General features: G+C 42.3%; 1 protein-coding gene across 1 annotated transcript in view; it reads left to right on the top strand.

Annotated features, from left to right (window-relative positions):
* Nucleotides 1-1,364: 1,364 nt before the first annotated feature.
* LOC105487666 (tec protein tyrosine kinase) overlaps nucleotides 1,365-21,398 on the top strand; it is a 138,562-nt gene continuing 118,528 nt past the window's right edge. The window contains exon 1 of the mRNA XM_011751177.3: nucleotides 1,365-1,469. The gene's annotated coding sequence lies outside the window, so the exon portion shown is untranslated. The remainder of the gene's footprint in view (nucleotides 1,470-21,398) is intronic.

Raw genomic sequence — 21,398 nt, forward strand, 5'->3', positions numbered from 1 at the left:
TTTTACTTGCCTGTTGATTATGTGAGACAAGTAACAAATGTTAAGAAGCCATGCTTGCTCATTTCTGCTTGTCAGCATAATTTCACACAGCCCCTGACTCTGATCATCTGCAGCTGGCGGAAAGATGCTTTGAAGACAAAATGAGATAGAACACAGGATCCCCCACGTCTCTTGCCTGAGTCCTTCTTGCCTTTTACTGCACCTAAGATAAAGTCTGATGAGGTTAGCGATTATGCTTCTGTAATCTATAAACAGATGTACTCTTAAGCCCAAACTGTGATGTGCTTTTACACTACTGAATCTTCATCAACTGTTTCTAAATTGAGAAGGGAAGTTCTGTGTTGGAGGGATCTGCTAGAATCTCTAAAAGACTCCTTCAGGGCTGTAGGCCTCCATCTCTAGTCTTCAGTAAGACTTCTGAATCAAACTTTCATTCTTTAACAGCTTGATTTTTAAACTTGAGACAATCACTTGTTGTCTTTCTCCTACACTAGAATAAACGTTCCCTAATGGCGGAGCCCTTGCCTCATCTTCCCCAGGCATGGGAACAGTTCCTGGTATAGGATGCACACAGATTTTGCTGATTCAGGATAGCCGTGGATAACAGTGGAGACCACAGAGGAGGAAGACCTGGATTTGAAGCCCAGCTTCTCAACCCAGCTTCTCAATTTACTAGTTGGGTGACATTAGGCGTTATTTAGCTTCTATCTGCCTCACTTGCATCATACGTGAAATGGGGGATTCTGATAATATCAGAGAACTTTTAGTACATGTGAAGTACCTAGAACAGTGCCTGACACACAGTTAAGTCTTATATGTGTTTTCTACTCTTCAGCAAGTTTAATGTTAACACATTAATAGTGCACGTGACCCTCTAAGTGTATCAGATATGCACTGCTGCCTCGGGTTTCACAGGAAAACCACTTACTCTTTTGGTAAAACAGGCTGCATGGCTCCACTGCCCCGCGTCACCCGCCTGGCCTCCCACTACTTAGCGGAAGGGGAGGTGAGGTACCTAATTCCGACAGGCGCCTAGTCTTCCACAGGTGGCACTGCTCGGGGCTCTCCTGGCTGGGGGCGTTCGAGCCTCGAGGGGCGGTTCTCCTGGGATGGGAAGCCTGGGGCTAGGGAGGCTCAACACCGCCCCCAGAAACCTAAGGGACGCTCCCTGAAACTCACCAGGACGCACTTCCGACCCATTCCGGTCACTTGCCTTGCAATCGCCGCAGGGCTGCGCAAACCTGCCACCCAGGGCCCAAGTGACAGGGGCGGGGCGATCGAGGACTGGGCGGGCCTGCACAATCAGGGGCGGGGTCGGGCGTCCACTGGGCGAGCAATCGGGGCGGGACGATCAGGGGGCGGGGCGGGGCGCTTTGCTCTGGACTCTGGGGCGCTAGGCTCCGGACTTCGCGGCACAGACTGCACCCCGCAGTCTCCCAAGGTTCGCGCAGCCGCCGCGCTTCAGCCAGGTAAGGGCGCCGCGGGCCGGCTGGGGCAGCCCTGGGAGTGTGGTACTTCGGGCGGGGACGGGTGGGGACGGGAATGAGCGCGGCAAGAGGTGGCTTCCACACGCCCCTCGAGGAACGGAAACGGGGAAGGATTTTCTCCCCTCCGTGCCACAGTGAGCGCGGGAGCGCCGCGTCTAGGTCTCCTTTTTCGGTCCGGGAAGGAGGGACAGGTGCGCACCGTGGCGCAGCCTCCCCTTCCTGCCGGCGGTCGACTCTCTACCTCACCAACTCCTGCACTGACTTCTCCTAAGGAACACCCGCCCCTTTTTCCTGAAGTTCCAGGCCCAAGGCCGCCCCGCAGCAAGTTCAGCGTTGGGGTCACGTCCCAGCGGCGGGCAGGGCTGCTGCCTCCTCTCGGGTTGGGCGGCGGCTCGATATTGATTGAAATTTGGCAGTATCGGCCAAGATGTTCCGCAGTTGCACGTGTCCGAGTGCCGCACCCAGTCAAGTTCACGTTTTCTTCCCCACCCCATCCCCAATCCCCCGCCCACCTCGCTCCGGGAACTTGTGTTTCAATATTGAAAACAGGTGCCCTGCAAAGATATGTACTTCTTGGAAAAACTAGTGCCTTGACCTGGGAGTGTGCACTTTCCTAATTTTCTTTAATCCTAAATTTCTTGTGGATTTTATTTTATTTTCCCGTGGACGTGTAACATGGTGGTGTGTACCACGTTTGGAAACAATTTCATCCATTGCTATTCTTTGGAAACTGGAATATTTGATTCGAAAGATTGATTTTAATGTTAACTTGAAACAACAGGATGGCTGGTGGCTAAGTGGATTTGAAGATTATCCAAAACAGTTATAAGTTTTGCGTGTATTCCTTGTAGTTTTCCAGTGAATGCTCATTTTCCTCTTGGGAAATTCTAAGAATTTACTCACTTCTAGATTATTCTCTACTAAAGAGCTGGGGAGAAACAAACCAGCGGATCTCCCAAATAAAGTTTGGGGTATAATAGTTTTAGATCTTGATACTGGTAGCTGCTTACTCTGCAATAATCACCTGGAGTAAGGGATATTATGATTTATTTCTAAGGGGAAAATAGAAGTCTGGGTAACTTTCACATTATGTATTTGAAAGTATTTTTTGGTTTAGTTACATTTTCAATGTTTACGAAAGACTTACACTTTCCTCATACTCCAGTTAATCTGATCCATATATTACATTCTTGCCAATGCAGATACTGTGGTGTGTTTCTGTTAATGATCTTGACTCTTCTCACAAGAGTGTGTACATTCTGGTCTGTGAAACTGTATAGGCCAAGTGTTGTAAACTCATGCAGTCAGCACTCTACTCTAGTTGGCAATACCTTTGCCCCACATAGGTCCAACTAGAATTTTCACATCTTCCCAAATCAGAAAGGATATAGAATATTAATGTATGCTCTAGCATTTTCAACCTACTTTATTCTTTATCAAGATAATCATGTTTTCTCAGCAGCTAGTTACTCAAGGGCAGGAGCTATGTTTTGCCAAACCATGGAAAATAAAGCTCAGAGAATGGCAGCCTTTGCTTCCTTAAGTTGATCCTTGACAGGGAGGTTGGAAGGGTTGTGAGCAGGGTCTGGCCTACTTCTATGCTTGGGGAAGAATTACTGGCCTCTCTGCCTTCCTCCGGGCATCCAGAGTGCTGGGAGACTGGGCTTTGGGCCTCCAGCCACACCTCTGCCTACAGGTTCCTCCCGGTTGACCAGGTTGGTGCCTCTCCTCCCTACCCCAGCTCTTCCAGCTCCTTAGCTTCCACCCCACCCCTCCCAGATTCTCACCCCTAGAAGAATCACCATATTGTTCAGGGCAGGTGTACTTGGTCTGCAGAGTCAGCATGAGTGTTGGTCTTCAGCATGGTGCTGGTTCCCCATAGATGCTCTTTAGATGTCTGTTGCTTCAGAGCCTTTATTATGCTCCCTTCTTGTCCAGTCTACAGCAGGCAAAGTGGAGTTACTGAAGTCAAACCCAGATCAACTGTCTTGGGGGCCAGCTGCCTTGGTTGGACTAATTATGATCATAAATTGGGCATTCAAGTCTGTTGGAAAAGAGTGAAATTGGCTCATGGTCACTGGCAATTGTAAAATTATCCTGTATGATGTGGTTATGCTATTATAAAAGGTTTGTGGAAAAATAAGAAACAACCCAGAGGGGAGGGGCTTAGTAGTCACCTCCACCTCCAAACACGCCTCTGCTTGGGCTTGCTTTATTGTCAGTACCCCAGCTCAACCAATTCTTCTGGGATTGGATTGTAACAATTAATTTCCCCACCATGTGTGACTGCTCAGAGCTGAGATGACCACAGCTACTGTAGTCTAGATGTAGAAAATTACATATTCTTTTGTTTAGAGAAACAAGGATGGGCTTTTTCAAAACAGATTGTTATTAGGAAAACAAAGAAAAAGCAAACAAATGTAAAAATGGGTGGGCACAGAAGCCAAAGTTTGTTTTGTTATGGTTTATAAACTTCTGTCCAAGTTACATTTCTCCCTTTCCAGAAACAACCATTTGTAATTCTTTGGCATTTGTTGCTTGTAGTTGATACTTCTTGAATTTTTCAATTTTAAGCATTATCTGTTGACTTCCCACTGTGGAAGATGATGAGTTGGCTCTCTTTTTCCCTCCAACCCCCAACACAAGTACAACTTCCCTATTTTCCCATTCTTGCAGTCGTTAAAACAGAATATTGAATAATGGTTAGACCAAAATTCACAGCTAAGCCAAGCATAACTTTTTTTTTTTTTTTTTTTTTTTTTAGATGGAATTTCGCTCTTATTGCCCAGGCTGGAGTACAATGGCATGATCTTGGCTCACCACAACCTCTGCCTTCTGGGTTCAAACAATTCTGCCCCAGCTTCATGAGTAGCTGGGATTACAGGCATGCGCCACCACACCCAACTAATTTTTGTATTTTTAGTAGAAATGGGGTTTCTCCATGTTAATCAGGCTGGTCTCAAACTCGTGACCTCAGGTAATCCACTCACCTTGGGCTCCCAAAGTGCCGGGATTATGGGCGTGACTAAGCGTAACTTTTTATTTTTCTTGGAGTTAATAATGGATTTGTTTGTTTATTTTATTTATTTTGTGCTCTTCATTGATTAAACCCACAGCTCTTGGCCAGTTTTCCAAATTCTCCCTCAATTGACCAGGTATTTTGTCAACTTCGTTTTCCTGATGAAGCTGTTCCTGAGCCTACTGGCTTGCTATAATCCAGACTGGGTGCCTTCGGTACTCCGGCACACTTGGCACTCCAAGGGCTCCCTTTGTTATCACTCTGGAGATTCTCATCATTTGTCTCTTGTGTTGGATCTCCTGGTACCTGTAGCACATGTCTTCCTCAGTCTTAGTTGACTCCCTTCTTTTGGCAGAGCCCATCCTAAAGGAGCTTTCTGGAGTAGGATGCCTAGAGGTCTACTTTTCTGAGACTGTAGATGCCTGAAAATATCTGTTTTCCACTGACAATTGATAGTTTGACTGAGTGTAGATTTCTAAGATGGCAATTTTGAAGGCCTTGTTCTATTGACTTCCACTTTGTGGTATTGCTGTTGAGAAATTTAGAACTGTACTGATTCCTCAGCTTTTTCTTGTAATCTGTGTACAGATTACAATTTTCTGGGTCCTCTCTGGAAGTTTATAGAATTTTCTCTTGGCATCCAGAGTCCAGAAATTTCACGACGCTGTGCCTAGATTTGGGTCTGTTTTCATCCATTCTGTTGGGCTCTTTGAATCTGGAAACTTTCATTCTTCAGTTTGGGAAGTTTTCTTAAATTATCTCATTGGTAGCCAGGCGTGGTGGCTCATGCCTATAATCCCAGCACTTTGGGAGGCCAAAGCAGGCAGATCACCTGAGGTCAGGAGTTTGAGACCAGTCTGGACAACATGGTGAAACCCCGTCTCTACTAAAAATACAAAAATTAGCCGGGCATGGTGGCTCACACCTGTAATCCCAGCTACTTAGGAGGCTGAAGCAGAAGAATCACTTGAACCTGGGAGGCAGAGGTTGCAGTGTGCTGAGATTGAGTCAATGTACTCCAACCTGGGCAAGAGTGAGACTGTGTCTCAAAAAAAATGTGTGTGTGTGTGTGTATATATATATATATATATATATATATCTCATTGGTAATTTTTTCCCGCTCTATTTTTTGTGTCTATGAGGAAGTCATATTGTTTAGATATTGGCTATTTTGGACTGGGCCAAAGATAAGTTTTTCATGACTGTAATCATGACTATTTAAAATCAAAATCTCTATTTTTTTGGTTGCCTGAATGTATACATATGTATCTGTATGTGTGTGGTTTGTGTGTCTATTTCTTTCTGGTTTTTGTTTTATAGTGTCAGTGTCTTCTCCTTTCTCCCTGAGAAGCTTAATGATTTTTTTGGAGCAACTTTTTTTCCTTCCTGCACAGATTCAATTTCCCTAGCGGCTTTTGTCTTTTCATTTGTTTTGGTTTCTTATCTTTCATGTTAGAGGTTTTCCTTGTGTAACTAATGCCTTTGGTTATCTGCTTATACTTGAGAGGGGGATTAAAAAGCAGAAGATCTGGGGTTCAGGCAGGGTGGCTCATGCCTATAATCCCAGCACTTTGGGAGGCCGAGGTGGGCGGATCACTTGAGGTCAGGAGTTTGAGACCAGCCTGGTCAACATGGTGAAACCCTTGTCTCTACTAAAAATAAAAAAATTAGCCAGGCACAGTGGCATGTGCCTGTAATCCCAGCTACTCAGCAGGCTGAGGCAGGAGAATCGCTTGAACCTGAGAGGCTGAGGTTGTAGTGATCTGACATGGTGCCACTGCACTCCAGCCTGATGACACAGGGAGACTCTGTCCCCCAAAAAAACCAAAAAATGCTGAAGATGTGGATGAGCTTGTTGACCGGGGAATTCATGGTAGGGGGATCTGGCTGGGCTTTTATTTGGGGAACCTCTGTTGTCGTTACCTCTTAGGCTGGTGAGAGTCCTCAGAGAAGGCTTTTCCAGTCTTGCCCCCAGAGATTGACGGAGAGCCTGGTTGCCAGTAATTTGGGAACTAAGTGGAGAAGAAGACTGGAAGTCTCAGCATCCAGTAAGCAGATGTGCATATAACCCTTCTACGCTGTTTGTGTACAGACTCCCTGAAGGGTGAAGGAGTAGGGAGGAAACTCCAGGTTTTTTGCTGGGGTAGAGAAGGGGCAGTCACTTAACTGCTTGGAGTGGCCAAAGGGATCTGTGAGATCCAGCTTTTTAAAAAGACTTTAAAAAGTCACTAATTTTTTAGCCCACCCCTCTTTTTATAGAGGGTTCAATTGCCTTTAATTATTTAACCTTTTGGAGATTCCATGGTGTAAATCAGATTATTTCTTGGCTTCTGCTTATTCCACCAAAATGTTTTTGCTATTGTCTCTCCACTCATTCTCTCCATCCTTGCTGATTTATACATGAAATAAAAAAAATTCTTTATTGTCATTGTCTTAGGCTTTCAGAAGGGAGAGAAAGTAGAGGTTTTTGTCCAGTCTGCTAATAGTGGCTGGAATATAATTTCTTTACCAATTTCTATCCAGAGACTGGCACCATTCAGTCATAGCAGTGTGTTGCCATTTTCCCCTTCCTCTACCCATTGGAAACATTTTCGGATCAGGCTGGGCTGCTGAGTCCAGTTTGGACCTCAGATGCCTTCATATACAACTCCAAGTGTCCACTACCAATTGATCATAGTGGTCATAGAGGGCAAAACCTATATCTTAGGTTGGGTGGTACATAGGTTACTGGTCATAGATCCCTTGTTCCTGTTTCTTTCTTTCTTTTTTTTGGAGGGGAGACAGAGTCTCGCTCTGTCACCCAGGCCGGAGTGCAGTGGCACGATCTCAGCTCCCAGGTTCAAGTGATTCTCCTGCCTCAGCCTCTAGAGTAGCTGGGCTTACAGGTGTGCGCCACCACACCTGGCTAATTTTTGTGTTTTTAGTAGAGACAGGGTTTCACCATATTGGCTAGCCTGGCCTCGAACTCCTGACCTCATGTGATCTGCCTGCCTTGGCATCCCAAAGTGCTGAGTTTACAGGCGTGTGCCACCGCCTGGCCTATTGTTCCTGTTTCTTGAATTCACTTTGTTTAGGATGACTCTGCCATCTCGACCTCTGAATGTTTTACCTTTCAGTGAAGTGCAGCTTCTGTAAGTCCAATATTATTTTAATGTGAAAGATGGGATTGTTGTCATTGATGGCCATGTGGCCTCAATGGAAATTATCATTATTTCCTTCTGGAGGTCAGTTTATCACACAACTGCCTTACCAGCAGCAGCACCCTTACTTCCCTTTTCCACTTGTGCCCTTCTTGGAATGTGCACCAAGTTCCTGTTTCTGGCTGGGCTGACCTACCCTGCCGTTTGTGGATGATCACAACTTTTCCAACGTTATTTTATCAGTTGAGTCATTCCTCAGGCTCCCTTAATGGCCTGTGAACTTCCAGCATGCTCTCCCAGTTGCTTTGTAACATCAGCATTCTTTATGGTTACACACATGATGACAAGAGTCAATTTCCACAAAAGTAGGAGGATAATTGTTCCTAAGTCATCTCATCTGTGCGGAAAAAGCAAAGCTCTTATCTTCCCATGATGGCAACTATGCATTGGCAATACAGAAAACAGAAGTGCTGGCGACTGTGACAATGGAGTGAGTGCAGTAGTGACTTTATCTCTGGAGGATGACAGGTGGTTTAAAAGGCTTTTTCAGCAGGTACCACTAGGCACCATTGTGAACAAAAGCTTGGCTAGTAGGGATACTACAGAGCTCATTCCTCACACTGTGCTTCCACAAGCATCCTTCCCTTTTCTAAACAAAGCCTTTGAAGTCATTGGAACCTCCCTTTTCCATGCAGTATAGTTTTTCTCTAATGTGCTACGTCTTAACAGAAGTTCTTTCCTAGGGAAAGCATAGTACCAAGCAAGTACTTAATATACTGAATGACTTTTCTAGATAATTTTGAACACTTTACAGTTAAGAAAAAATGATATTTGAGCCAAGTGTGGTGGCTCATGGCTGTAATTCTAGCACTTTGGAAGGCCGAGGCAGGTGGATCACTTGAGGTCAGGAGTTCAAGACCAGCTTGGCTAATATGATGAAACCCCATCTTTACTAAAAATACAAAAATTAGCCAGGTCTGATGGCACGTGCCTTTAATTCCAGCTACTGGGAGGCTGAGGCAGGAGAATCTCTTGAACTTAGGAAGCAGAGGTTGCAGTTAGCTGAGCTCGCACCACTGCTCTCCAGCCTGGGCAACAGAGCAAGTCTCCGTCTCAAAAAAAAAAAAAAAAAAAAAAAAAAGATAATTACCCATGTTGTACCCAACAATCTAAATTCTCTAAATTCTTGATTAGGCTTTCATATCACTTTGTCTATATATGGATTGAAATATAGAGCATTCAATTTAAGTTTTCTTAAGTGTATTGTTTCTTGTATTATTTAGAAATACTCTTCACTAAAAACATTCTTGAAACGACAACATACATTGTTATCATTATTTTCCATCCATGTATTTCTTCTTAGCATAGTGTTATGATTATCTTGGTTTTTATGGCTACAAGGAATGGCTTTTGGAGGAGGGAGGGAAGTAAGTATTCATTATGTTATCTCATCAGTTTTATGTTTCTAAAGGAGGAACACTTTTGTTTGGATTTCTACAATATATACTTTTTCCTTTTGTAACTATATGTCATTTGTTTTTCAAGGTTAAAGCTTTTAACCTTGAAATGCTTACAATAGAGTATCAAAGTGACAAACTTTAACTTGTCATATACTATATGAGATACTTACAATGCGAAACTCCCTGTCAAGTATCCCACTCTTTTTATTTTTAATTTTGGTGACATTATAATGTGATTTAGTAGGAAAAACCTTTGATTTTTCTTCTCTTATCCTGCGTGGAATTCCAATGATATCTTTTGTTATTATGAAACATCTTATCCTGCGTGAAATGTTCCAATGATATTTTTTGTTCCTTAGAAACTCTTAATGTCCTCTTATACTCCTCAATATTATGTTTCAACCACATGACTGCCCCAAAACTGAAACTGGCTTTTTTTCTTATAAGAGTGATTTAAAGTTTCATTTTTCTGTCAATATGATTTAAGCATGCAATAAAGTTAGTTTTTACCATTAGGGTTATTTTTGTTTCATAGAAGGCAGTTGATTTCTTCATTTTCCTGCTTGGGTGATAAAAATGCTTGATCCTTTAACCATGCAGGGAAACTGAAAAACAATTTAACTGGGTTTGAATGCTGTCAGACATGTAAATTTAGGTATACATGCGTCTAAATTTTTTTAAGGATTGTGAGTGTCTTTGTCACATACTTAAACTAGTTATAGAAGCATTGCACGAAATAATTCTTGTTCATAAGTTCTGGAGTCCTAGCCAGAAGACATTTTTTAGGCTCAGAGCTGTTGACACACCCTCTTGCTTCCCCCAGGCAAAAGTTTGATCTTTGGGTGCCACCAAGGTTCTCAGACACCTGGTGTGCTCCTTGGACTCTCTTTGCCATCATTAAAAAAAATTGTCATTTTCTAGAGTTTTCTATATTCCTTGTTAGAAGACGTAAACAATATTGAAGCTTACAAAGAAGACATTAAAAATAACCCTGAAACCATTCCAGAGAGAATCTTTGTGAATCCCCTTACCGTCATCTCTATTATCATCTGACTTTTAATAAATCTTTAGCAATGTTCTAGAAAATAATTAAGGAGCATTATGTTACAACTGTTTATGTAACTCCAAATTCTATAATCTTTATTTATACACTGATAGTTACTTTATGACATTGTAATTAGTCCATGCATAATTTTCTTTGGGTAATTCTCTCATGTTAGCATACAGTGGTATTTTGAGCCACTCCCCAGTTGTTGGACATTTAGATTTTTTTTTTCTTTTTTTTTGTTTTAGAGACAGTCTTGCTCTGTTGCTTAGGTTGGAGCGCAGTGGTGCCATCATCATAGCTTACTGCAGCCTCAAACTCCTGGGCTCAAATAGAAGGTTTGAGCTTCAGCCTCTGGCTTCAACCAGAAGCTGCAGATGCATACGACTGCACCCAGCTCATTGAAACAAAAATTAAGTAGCGTTGAAGTCTTGCTGTGTTGGCCAGGTTGGTCTCGAACTCCTGGCCTCAAGTGATTCTCCCACCTCGGCCTCCCAAAGTTCTAGGATTACAGGTGTGAGCCACCACACCTGGCTGATTTCTAACTTCTATTCATCAGTTTTAGAAAGTCATAAAATAACTCACTAGCTATGTGAAGTTTCCATTTTTCTTTTTTGACCTTTTAGAATAACAGTATCTCTGTTATGTGAGGACAGGAAGAGCCAGAACGCTTGAGGCCATGTTACATACCCAGTTATAGGTCAGATAAAACTAGAAGAACCTGACAGGTCATTTGCAGAGGCTGTGTTCTTGTTGGTAATGTGTGCAGCCTCATTTCATCTTATTGGATATCTATAGGAAAAGTTTCCAGGAATCAGTAACAAAACATGGAAGAGTTGTTATGTAACTGTGCAATGACATTTGACCTCAGTACCTGGTCTAAGGTTTATGAAACTTTGTGTGACACGGGAAGGCATCTTACGTCCTCAGGAAATTCCAGCCTTCCTATCCATTGCCCCATTTCTCTACTGCTTGGGTAATCAGGGCTCAGTAAGGTATGCAAGGCAACCAGCAATGTTAGAGAATTTTGCATTAATGTAGTGTCTTGATGAGAACTACAGTAGAGTGAGCTCCTGTTCAGATTTTTCCTTTGACATCTTTCTCTTTTTCTTTCTTTCTTTCTTTCTTTCTTTCTTTCTTTCTTTCTTTCTTTCTTTCTTTCTTTCTTTCTTTCTTTCTTTCTCTCTCTCTCTCTCTCTCTCTCTCTCTCTCCCCCTCCCTCCCTCCCTCCCTCCCTCCCTCCCTCCCTCCCTCCCTCCCTTCCTTCCTTCCTTCCTTCCTTCCTTCCTTCCTTCCTTCCTTCCTTCCTTCCTTCCTTCCTTTTTTGAGACAGAGTCTCACTTTGTCACCCTGGCTGGAGTACAGTGGCATGATCTCAGCTGTCTGCAATCTCTACCTCCTGGGTTTAAGTGATTCTCATGCCTCAGCCTCCCGAATAACTGGGACTGTAGGCATGTGCCACCATGCCCGGCTAATTTTTGTATTTTTAGTAGAGGTGAGCTTTTGCCACGTTGGCCAGGCTGGTCTCGAATTCCTGACCTCAAGTGATCCGCCGGCTTCAGCCTCCCAAAGTGCTGGGATTAGAGGCATGAACTACCGCGCCCAGCCCCTTTGTCATCTGTCTAGATATCATGGTCTAATGTTTAAAGCCTTGGGTGGATTTCTTTTTTCTTAACTTTTATTTTAGGTTTGGGGGTACATGTGAAGGTTTGTTACATAGGTAAACGCGAGTCATGGGGTTTTTTGTACATACTGTTTCATTACCTTGCATGGATTTCTAAGTTAACTATTAACTGGAATTATTTTCCTGTACTTCAGGTTTTGCATCTATTCAACAAACTATAATGACACATAATTAACAGTTCACTTCAGAAAGATTCATAGCCTAATGCTTGTAAAGAACTTTGAGCTTCTCTGAGAGTGTTTTATACACAGTGATGAACAAGGAGATGGCTTGTTCTACTTGGCAAAGGGCAAGTATATTATGCCCATTTTATAGATGAGAAAAGAGAGCCTCATAGAAGATAATGGTTTGCTTAGACTCATGGTAAATTTAATGTAGTGTCTGTAGGAATTTTCCTTGGACTTTGTGGAATGAATGAACTCTAAAATAAATTCTGCATGAGTGTATGTGTTGGGCAAGTGGATTTATACTGTTTTAAGCAAATACAACATTTTGGAGGAGAGGATGCCCCTTTGAAAGAGGGGAACCATGTTAGACAAATTCACTAGAGTTCTTAAAGAGAATTAAATCAATAATCAGGGAAGCCAGGGATAAACTGATTTTCCAAGTGATTTGAAAAGACCCCACACAAAGTCTGGTAAGTAAATTTAGTCAGCAAGAAGTTGGGAAAAATATTTTTGAAAATCAGGACTCAGGAGAGGGCTAAAAGATGAACAAAGGTTAGGCACAGTTGGACATCTCTCAGAATGTTTATCAGAATACAGATATGATTGAACTAGTCTAGTTATTATTTTTAAAATAAATTACATACAAGAGGGAGTATACAGTCTACATGAACCCTTTGGGACATGAAAAAGCTGAACAGTTGATCTCAAGTCTATGCAAAATGGCAGAGAAATAAAGAATGCATTTAGGGCCAGACGCAGTGGCTCTCCTGTAATCCCAGCACTTTGGGAGGCCAAGGTGGGCGGATCACTTCAGGTTAAGGAGTTTGAGACCAGCCTGGCCAACATGGTGAAACTCTGTCTTTACTAAAAATACAAAAGTTAGCCAGGTGTGGTGGCACATGCCTGTAATCCCAGCTACTCAGGAAGCTGAGGCAGGAGAATTGCTTGAACTTGGGAGGCAGAGGTTGCAGTGAGCGAGATTGTGCCACTGCACTCCAGCTTGGGTGACAGAGTGAGATTCCATCTAAAAAAAAAAACAACAAGAAAATACATTTAGATAAAATGAATCTATCTGTACATGCAGATGTACATTCCAATGTTTGATTCAAGAAAGAGATTCAGATATTATAAAGTCTTAACTGAAAACATTCACTAACTTTATGACTTGGAACAAAAATTTCTAATGTTAGTTGTTGGCATAAATAATTAATTAAATGCCAGTTTTACGCATTTTCATGTTGCTTCAGCATCTAAGATAATTTTTTCACTGCTCATTAATGTGCCTTAAAGACATAACAGATTTAAAGAAAGCAAATAAATTTATCAATGGTATAGAAGATTGAGGAAAATACTTCCATCCAACTTTTCAGTCTAGAAAGATAAATGAGGAGGCGTGTGGACAGGGTGCACCCTCTTGTACTATGGCAAACTGAGCTAAATAACACAAAGGAAATCATTTGCACCTTCTTTATTCCCAAGTAATAAACATCCCAAATATCTATTGGGCATATATGATGTGCCAGGCTCCATGCTAAGCTCTTTACATAGAGTATCAGGTTTAATCCTCCAGGCAGCCCTTTAGGGTAGGTAAGATTACTTTCAGTGTTTTACAGATAAAGAGACTGAAGTTCAGGGAGGTTCTGTAACACTTGGTAAGTGGTAAGTGGTGGAGCTGGAGTCCAGAACTCTGCTGAGCTAGCTCCATTCACTGAGCTATGCTCCTCCCCTCTCTCTGTCATATTTTCCCTCCTTGTAAACAGAGCTGGACAACCTAGAAGGAAATATGAAGGCCTGCTTCAAATAAAACCAAGCAGTCAGTTTCTCTGGATATCGCCCCAAGCCCCTTAACTCTATAGGTCTTAAGATGTCCTCACAGCAGCACTGTTGAACAGAAATATTCTATAAGCCACATATGTAATTTAAAATTTTCTAGTAGTCACCTTAAAAAAGGAAAAAGCAACAATAATATATTTCATGTAAACCATATATAAAAATATTATAATTTCATGTAATCATGTAAAATTATTGAGATACTAGAAATAACTCGGGAGAAATACAGTACAGGACATCTTTTGTAACGCAGCAGATAGAGTGAAATGTAGTTCTCCCAAACAATGAGGTTGTGATTAATGGAAAAAAATATTATTTACTGCTTAAGTTTTACATTTTAAATTCATGTTTATTAAAATTGAATAAAAAACGTGGTTCGCCATTCACACTGGCTTCATTTCAAGTGCTCATTAGCTGCTAGTGGCAAGTGACTGTCGTATTGAACAGTGCAGCTCTATAGCAAAAGCTACTCTCCGTCTCCTAAGGACCGGGGATTCCTAGACACTCCATGCCCATCCCTAACTCCTGATTCCTCTCAGCATCCATTTTATTTTCCCTGCCTATGCCCAGAACTGCTATATATAATGTGCAGGTTATACACTACAAAATTCTGAGATGGCGTTTATATTGTAGACTCAGTGGATTTGCTTATTTACTGCACCAGTTTTTAGGAAGATAGAAGTAAAGTTTTTAAAAGGAGAGACACTTTTTCCTAATTTATGCAAAAATACTTTTTTTTTTTTTTTTTTTTGAGACAAAGTCTCACTCTGTTGCCCAGGCTGGAGTGCAGTGGTACAATATCAGCTCACTGCAGCCTTCGACCTTCCAGACTCAAGCGATCTTCCCTCCTCAGCCTCTCTAGTGGCTGGGACTACAGGCAGGCACCATCACTCCTAGCTAATTTTTTTTTTTTTAAGGTTTTGTAGAGACAGGGTTGTGTCATGTTGCTGAAGCTGGTCTCGAACTCCTAGGCTCAAGAGATCCACCTGCCTCAGCCTCCCAAAGTGCTGGGATAACAAATGTAAGCCATGCTTACATAATAATTACATAATAATGCCCAGCCACAGAGGCGTTATTTTTAGCAGGGTGGGCGGTGGATTGTAGCCTTTCTGTCTCTTCCTCACATTCCGGCAGTTGGTCCCATGGCATTGTTCTGTTGTATGTTCGGCACTACTCCAGTCCCTGCCTGTGGCTGAAAGGGTAGAAGCAGCCTCAGTCAACCTCTCCTCCTCCAGAAATACTGTCACAGAGCCATAGTCATTCTTCATGGTAGCTTACCTTGGAGCCATATGTGTGTTACTCATAATTATATTCCCAGTGCTTAGTGAACAATAGGTGCTCAGCATGTTTATTGATTTGAATTGTTATCTTAGCTTTGACTCAGTATTTGGGCCTCTGCATTGTGTCCTCAGTTGTCCTTAATGATATGTGACCCAGGGCTGATTTATCCAAATGCTGACCTTGCCCTCTCTTTCATGGAGTCACAGATCACCCTTCATGTGGTACCCTTGTTCTGATAATACTAATTGTCATTATTATTATTTTTACTAATAATAGCTGCTATTGATTGATCACTTACTTTGTGTCAAGCATGTGCTTAGCAATTTATGTAAATTATTTCATTTAATCTTCTCACAATATCTCTAGGAGGTAGGTACTATTTTACAATGAGGAACCTGAGTTACTGAGAAGTTATATTACTTACCTGAGGTCATACAGCTAGTAAATGTCAAAGCTGACCTTTAAAACCAGTTCTGTCTGACTTCAAAGCTCTCTCAAGTGCCCTTTTGGTATCTGGGGCCTTCCCGACAAATGACTGTGCTGTAATGGACTGATTATTTGTCTGCCCAGACTTTCTTCTTTTGGGGAACTACTCTGTTCCCAATTCATGTGGTTTGGGTGGAGTTGACACTACCCAGGATGATCATGTAATTCAGCCTTGGCCAATCTGAGCAGTCCCTCCACTTGACCAAGTGATTGGCTCAGGGGTTAGCATGTACCCAGTCTGGCTCAATGGGACTCTTCTGCTGGCATTTAGGAAAGGGGGAACTCTTCCTCTGGGATTTAACCTGGAGTGATGTAACCTGGAGCTACTGGTGGTCATTTTTCCCTGCTCCACGGAGGAAGCCGCAGTATAAGAGAATGAGGCCGTGGAGTGAGAAGCAGCACTGCATGGTGGTGAGAACACACTCAGCATTGTTTGAAGTGCAGGAGTCAACTGTGCCAGGACTTCTCAATTATGTGAGCCAATAGGTTCCTTTTGCTGTAGTTTGCTTAATTCTAATTATGTGCATTTGAAAGAACCCTGGTTAATACTATACCGACTTTTCAGAAGATGAGTATTTTTGTCTTGGATTCCCTATGCCATTGTCTGTCTGCCCTTGGTCATCCACTACTTTTTTGGCCTTTGTGCCTACTTGGTGCCTTGCAGGCCTTTCATCCCTGTAGACTCTGTACCATGTTCAGTTTGCTCTGTACCTTTTAGGTCAATAAGCCCTGCCCTAATGAAAGGAGGTCCTACACCCGACACCTCCTCACCAACAGCCCCCACCCCTCCATCCTGCCCTATGGCATAGCCCACAAATGGACCTGGGTGGGAAAAGGATTTTGCCATGAATGGAACATTAGAGAAATCTGTTCTTCATAGACATCAGAAAAATTACTCATTCAACCTACTCTTTGGATGCTGATCAAAGACTATTGAATGCTAACCTCATTTGGCCTCTGACACCATCTGGGATCTTAGCCAGTTTAGGCGGAGGCCTTACCTCTTATCCCCAGTTTTTTTGGCCACCAGCCTTTCTGATCGACTGTCTTTCTATGTACTGTCAAGCCTCCTATGATTTTAAACTTCCATTCTTCTGTTGGCTGCCTTCCCAAATCTTTCTGGTGGCCCTCTGAGAGCATTGTTCCACTGTGAATCAACCCTCCCACACTGCAGCCTCCCCAAAGAATAACAGCATTCCCTTTCCTGCAGCTCTCTCTGCCGTAACCTACTCCTAGCTTCCCTTTGCCACTTCTAGGGCATCACTTTTCTGCCTTCATGCAAAACCCCTTTGTCCTTTAGGGTTCAAGCCATTCATGCAGATACCCTCCTTGTCTCTCCTTTTGCCACCAACCTCTTTGTCATTCTCCCTGATTGACTCACCTGGTTCATGGTCATCTCCCAGCTCTGCTATCTCTGCATTCATAGATACAACCAACTTTTTATGTTTGCATTAGTTGTGTAGTTGTCTTGGGGATAGTTAATGGGAGTCATTAATCATGACAGGAGTGGAAAATAAGGGAGACTTCATAAAAGAGATTACCTGTGATCAGGACCTTGAAAAATGAATAGGATTTCAACAGGTGGATAAAGAGGGAAGAGCCTTCCAGAGAGAACAACTCAAGCAGATACATAGGGATATGAAAAGGCCTGTTCTGTTTGTTTGCTTGAGTCCTGGAAAACAAGTGGTAGGAAAGGAAAAGGGAACTCAGATTGAACTGGACATGATTAGGCCAGGCTTGGTGGCTTACGCCTATAATCCCAGCACTTTGGGAGGCCTAGGCGGGTGGATCACCTGAGGTCAGGGGTTCAAGACCAGCCTGGTCAACATGGTGAAATCCCATCTCTACTAAAACTATAAAAGTTAGCTGGGTGTGGTGGCGCATGCCTGTAGTCCCAGCTACTTGGGAGGCTGAGGCAGGAGAATTGCTTGAACCTGGGAGGTGGAGGAGGTTGCAGTGAGCGGAGATTGTGCCACTGCACTCTAGCCTGGGTGACAGAGCAAGACTCTGTCTCAAAAAAAAAAAAAAAAAAAAAAAAAGAATTGGACATGATTACATTTATTTAGGATTGAGGAATGACCCTAAGGAGTATGCAGGTGGAAGAATGCAAGAGAAAGAACAAAAAGAAGAGGGGAATGATTATCTTTTAAATGACAAGATCAAAACTTTATTGGAGTGATTGTAAAAGGTGAGGAGGAGTAATTAAAACAGTTTAAGAAAGCTCATGATAAGACTGCGGGTTTTAGTGAGAAGAGATAGTAGAAGAAGAGGTGGAAGGATTTTCAGGACAGAGTAGTTATGAGGGAGTAGGGAGAAGGGTGGAGGATATGAGACAGGACAGCTGCTGCTTAGGAGAGGGGACAGATTGAGGCCCTGCCGGCGTGATGGGAGATTTTGAAAGGGTAGGATGCCAGGAGACGACAGCTACATACTAGATATGAATCAAGTTACTTAGCCTTTTTATTACCTTATGAATAAAAAGTAAGATAACTTACGTATTTCACAATAGTAAAAATGACTTACATTATGTAAGCCTCAGATGTTTCCCAAACTGTGTTTTATAGACTACAACTCTGGGAGATATTAACGAGGTTCAGGTGAAATAGAGTAAGTTCTATGATCGAGTGAGGTTGGGAAGTGCTGCATTCTACATGATTCACCTATTAAAGCCTCTGAGACATGCATACAAGGGACCAATTTGATGTTGTTTAACCCAGCTTTTCCCAAATATACTTGTCCATTCATTCATTTGTTCATTCATTCAACAAACATGCAGTAAACGCATGCTATGATAGTATGTTTTTAGTACTCTGCTGGCTAATGATCCTAGAGTAGAGAATAAAGTCACCCAGTGTTCCTACACTTATGAGATTATGGTCTGATATAAGCACATGTTATCATCCCACAGCTCCTAGTGTTCTGAGGAACATGATTTGGGAAGCCTTGAGTTAAGGTATTTAATATTCCTTTTTGTTCTCTGGAATGGAATGACGTGGAGTGATTGTCTGCCTATATCTCTGCCTTTATGTCTCTATCTTACGTCAGTACCTCTGCCTCTTCACAGAATGTTTCCTGGACCTGCTGCCTTGGGCATGGATAGAGCTGATGACAAGGACACTTTCAGGTCTGGGAAGTTGCTGACTCACCCAGGATCACCCAGCTAGATAGTTGCAGAACCAGGGACAGAACCCAGTTCTTCTGGCTCTAGGTTCTGGTTCTGTGCTCATTTCTTTCTTGGTAAGAAGGAACAACTTGAAATGCCTGAAAATTAAAAAAAAAAATTAAGCAGACTCAACAGACTCAGTGAGATACTGTGGCTTTTGCCAATTTAATCAACAATAGCAGGGTTGACTTGAGTATCAGCAGCACCACCACTACCACTATCGTCGTCATCACTAATGCTGAGTAATTACTATAATCCAGGTGCCGTTTGAAGCACTTTATGTATATTTGCTTATTTAATTCTTACAACTCTAAGAAGTCATAATTATTACCCTATTTTATAAATGAGGAAGCGAGCTCAGACAGGTAATTGTCGGTGTTTATACAACTATTAAGGAGCAGAGCAAAGCTTCCATTCTAGGCTGTTTTCAGAGTCCAGGCTGTGAACTGCATTCTGTTATCTAGTGAAATGTTTTTTCTGCTTTAGTATTTTTCTCTGAGAATCAGTTGGTCTTTTCTCCCTTACATTTTAGCTTGCCTTGCTTCTTCCTCTTTGTAAAAACCAGATCTTAGAAAGGATCTGATTTATTTGTTTATTCTATGTCAGGTAACATTCATCCAATATTTACTTCTACTATTTCTTCTCTCTAAAACCCATAGTCTTATTATGAGCTTTCTGAAACCATTTTAATTACTCCTCCTCCCCTTTTGCAATCACCCCAATAAAGTTTTGATCTTGTCATTTACAATATCATCCCACCCCTCTTCTTTCTGTAATAAAGGCTGTTCTTTCTCTTACGTTCTTCCACTTGCATACTCCTTAGAGTTATCCCTCAATCATAAGTAAATACAATCATGTCCAATTCAATTTGAGTATTTAATGAATATTATGTGAAGGAACTACTTTAGGAGCTGAGGACCCAGTGGTGAATACACAGACCAGGTTCCTTTCCTGTGAAACTTACAACCAGTGGGGAGAGTGCACAATAAAAACAACACATAATCAAGAAAAATGTCGCACAGTGATAAGTACCATGGAAATAATTAAAACAGGATAACGTAGTGAGAGTAACTGGCTGTCTACTTTAGACTGGGTAGTCAAGGGAAGGTCTTTTGTTTGTGGAAGTGACATTTAAACTAAAATTTGAGTTATAAGAAGGAACTGGCAAGAGAGAAATGGGTAAGGAGGAGGGATAAAGAAATGGAGCGCTCTTCCTGGTAGAGAGAACATCATGTGCCAAGACCCCAGCCATGAGTTTGCTGTATTTGAAGAATAGGAAGAAGGCTGGTGTGGTTGAATCATAGTGGGCCACTGGGGAGTGGTACTAGATGTGGTTAGAGAAGTAGGTCATACACTAGGTTAAGGAGTGTGGGTTTTAGCAAGTAGCCGTTGGAGGATTTTATCAGGGCTGATGCCACAGACTGATTTATGTTTTTTAATGATCGTATTTACTGATGCGTGGAAAAATGATTATAAGGAGATAAGAAGGAAGTAGTGAGACCCATGAGGAGGATATTCCAGTAGCCCTGGCAAGGGATAATGATGGCTATATCAGTTATTGCCACAGTAACCCTGTGTAACAAACAGTCCCATACATTCAGCAGCATACAACAATTATGATTTATTTTTTCTCATGAGTATAGGATGTCTGGGTAATTCTGCTGATCTTGGCTGGGATTGGTTGATCTTAATTGGGCTTGCCTGTGTGTCTGTGATCCACTGTGGGTCAGGTAGGCAGCTCTGCAATATTGCCTGGGTTCTCTGATATGTTTGAGGGGCCAGCTGGCTGTCAACTGGTATAGGGATGGTCTCAGCTGAGATGTCTGGATCAACTCTGCTCTCCTCCATTTGTACATTACATCCCTCTAGTAGGCTAGTTTGGGCTTACCCTCAGGCTGGACAGTTATATTCTCATGGTGATCACAAAGAAGGAAGAGAGGAAGTAGAAACAAACACACATGTTTTAAAGCCTCAGCTTCGGTCAAGTTTGCTACTGTCCCATAGGTCAAAGTAAGTTACATAGGTATATCCACAGTCAGTGTGGGAGGGCATTGCCAAAGGACAGGGATTCAGACAGGTGTGAAAAGATACAAGGAGATATGAAAAATTGGGGCCATTATTCCAATCAGTCTATTGCACTAATGGGAGAGTAGTGAAGAATAAGAAACTTGAATAGATTCAGAAAATATTTGGGGGTACAGTCCAAAGAACATGCTGATGAATTAGATTTGAGTATGAGAGAAAAGAATGAATCAGAGATAATGCCTAGATACTTGGCTGAGCAGCTGGGGAGTTGGCGAGGCCATTTACTTGGATACTGGATGAAGAGCAAAATTTAGGGGACTATCTAGAGCTCTGTGTTAAGTGGTGTTATGTTTGAGATACCTGCTAGATATTTAAATAAAGATGTCAGGTTTGCAGTTGGATACAGCAATCTGAGGTTCTGGAGAATGTCAAAGCTAAAGATGTAGATTTTGGAGTTATCAACCTATAGATGGCTCAGCTGGAATTCCAGGATGCATGCCTTGGCTAGGATCTACTGAAATGCATCAGCCAATCACCCTGAAGTCTTCTAGTCTATGCGTAACTGATAAGACTCACATTGTGCTTTGAATGTGCTTTTCTGTTTCACTCAT

Source organism: Macaca nemestrina, chromosome 3 (assembly GCF_043159975.1).
Source record: "Macaca nemestrina isolate mMacNem1 chromosome 3, mMacNem.hap1, whole genome shotgun sequence".
Classification (NCBI taxonomy): Eukaryota; Metazoa; Chordata; class Mammalia; order Primates; family Cercopithecidae; genus Macaca; species Macaca nemestrina.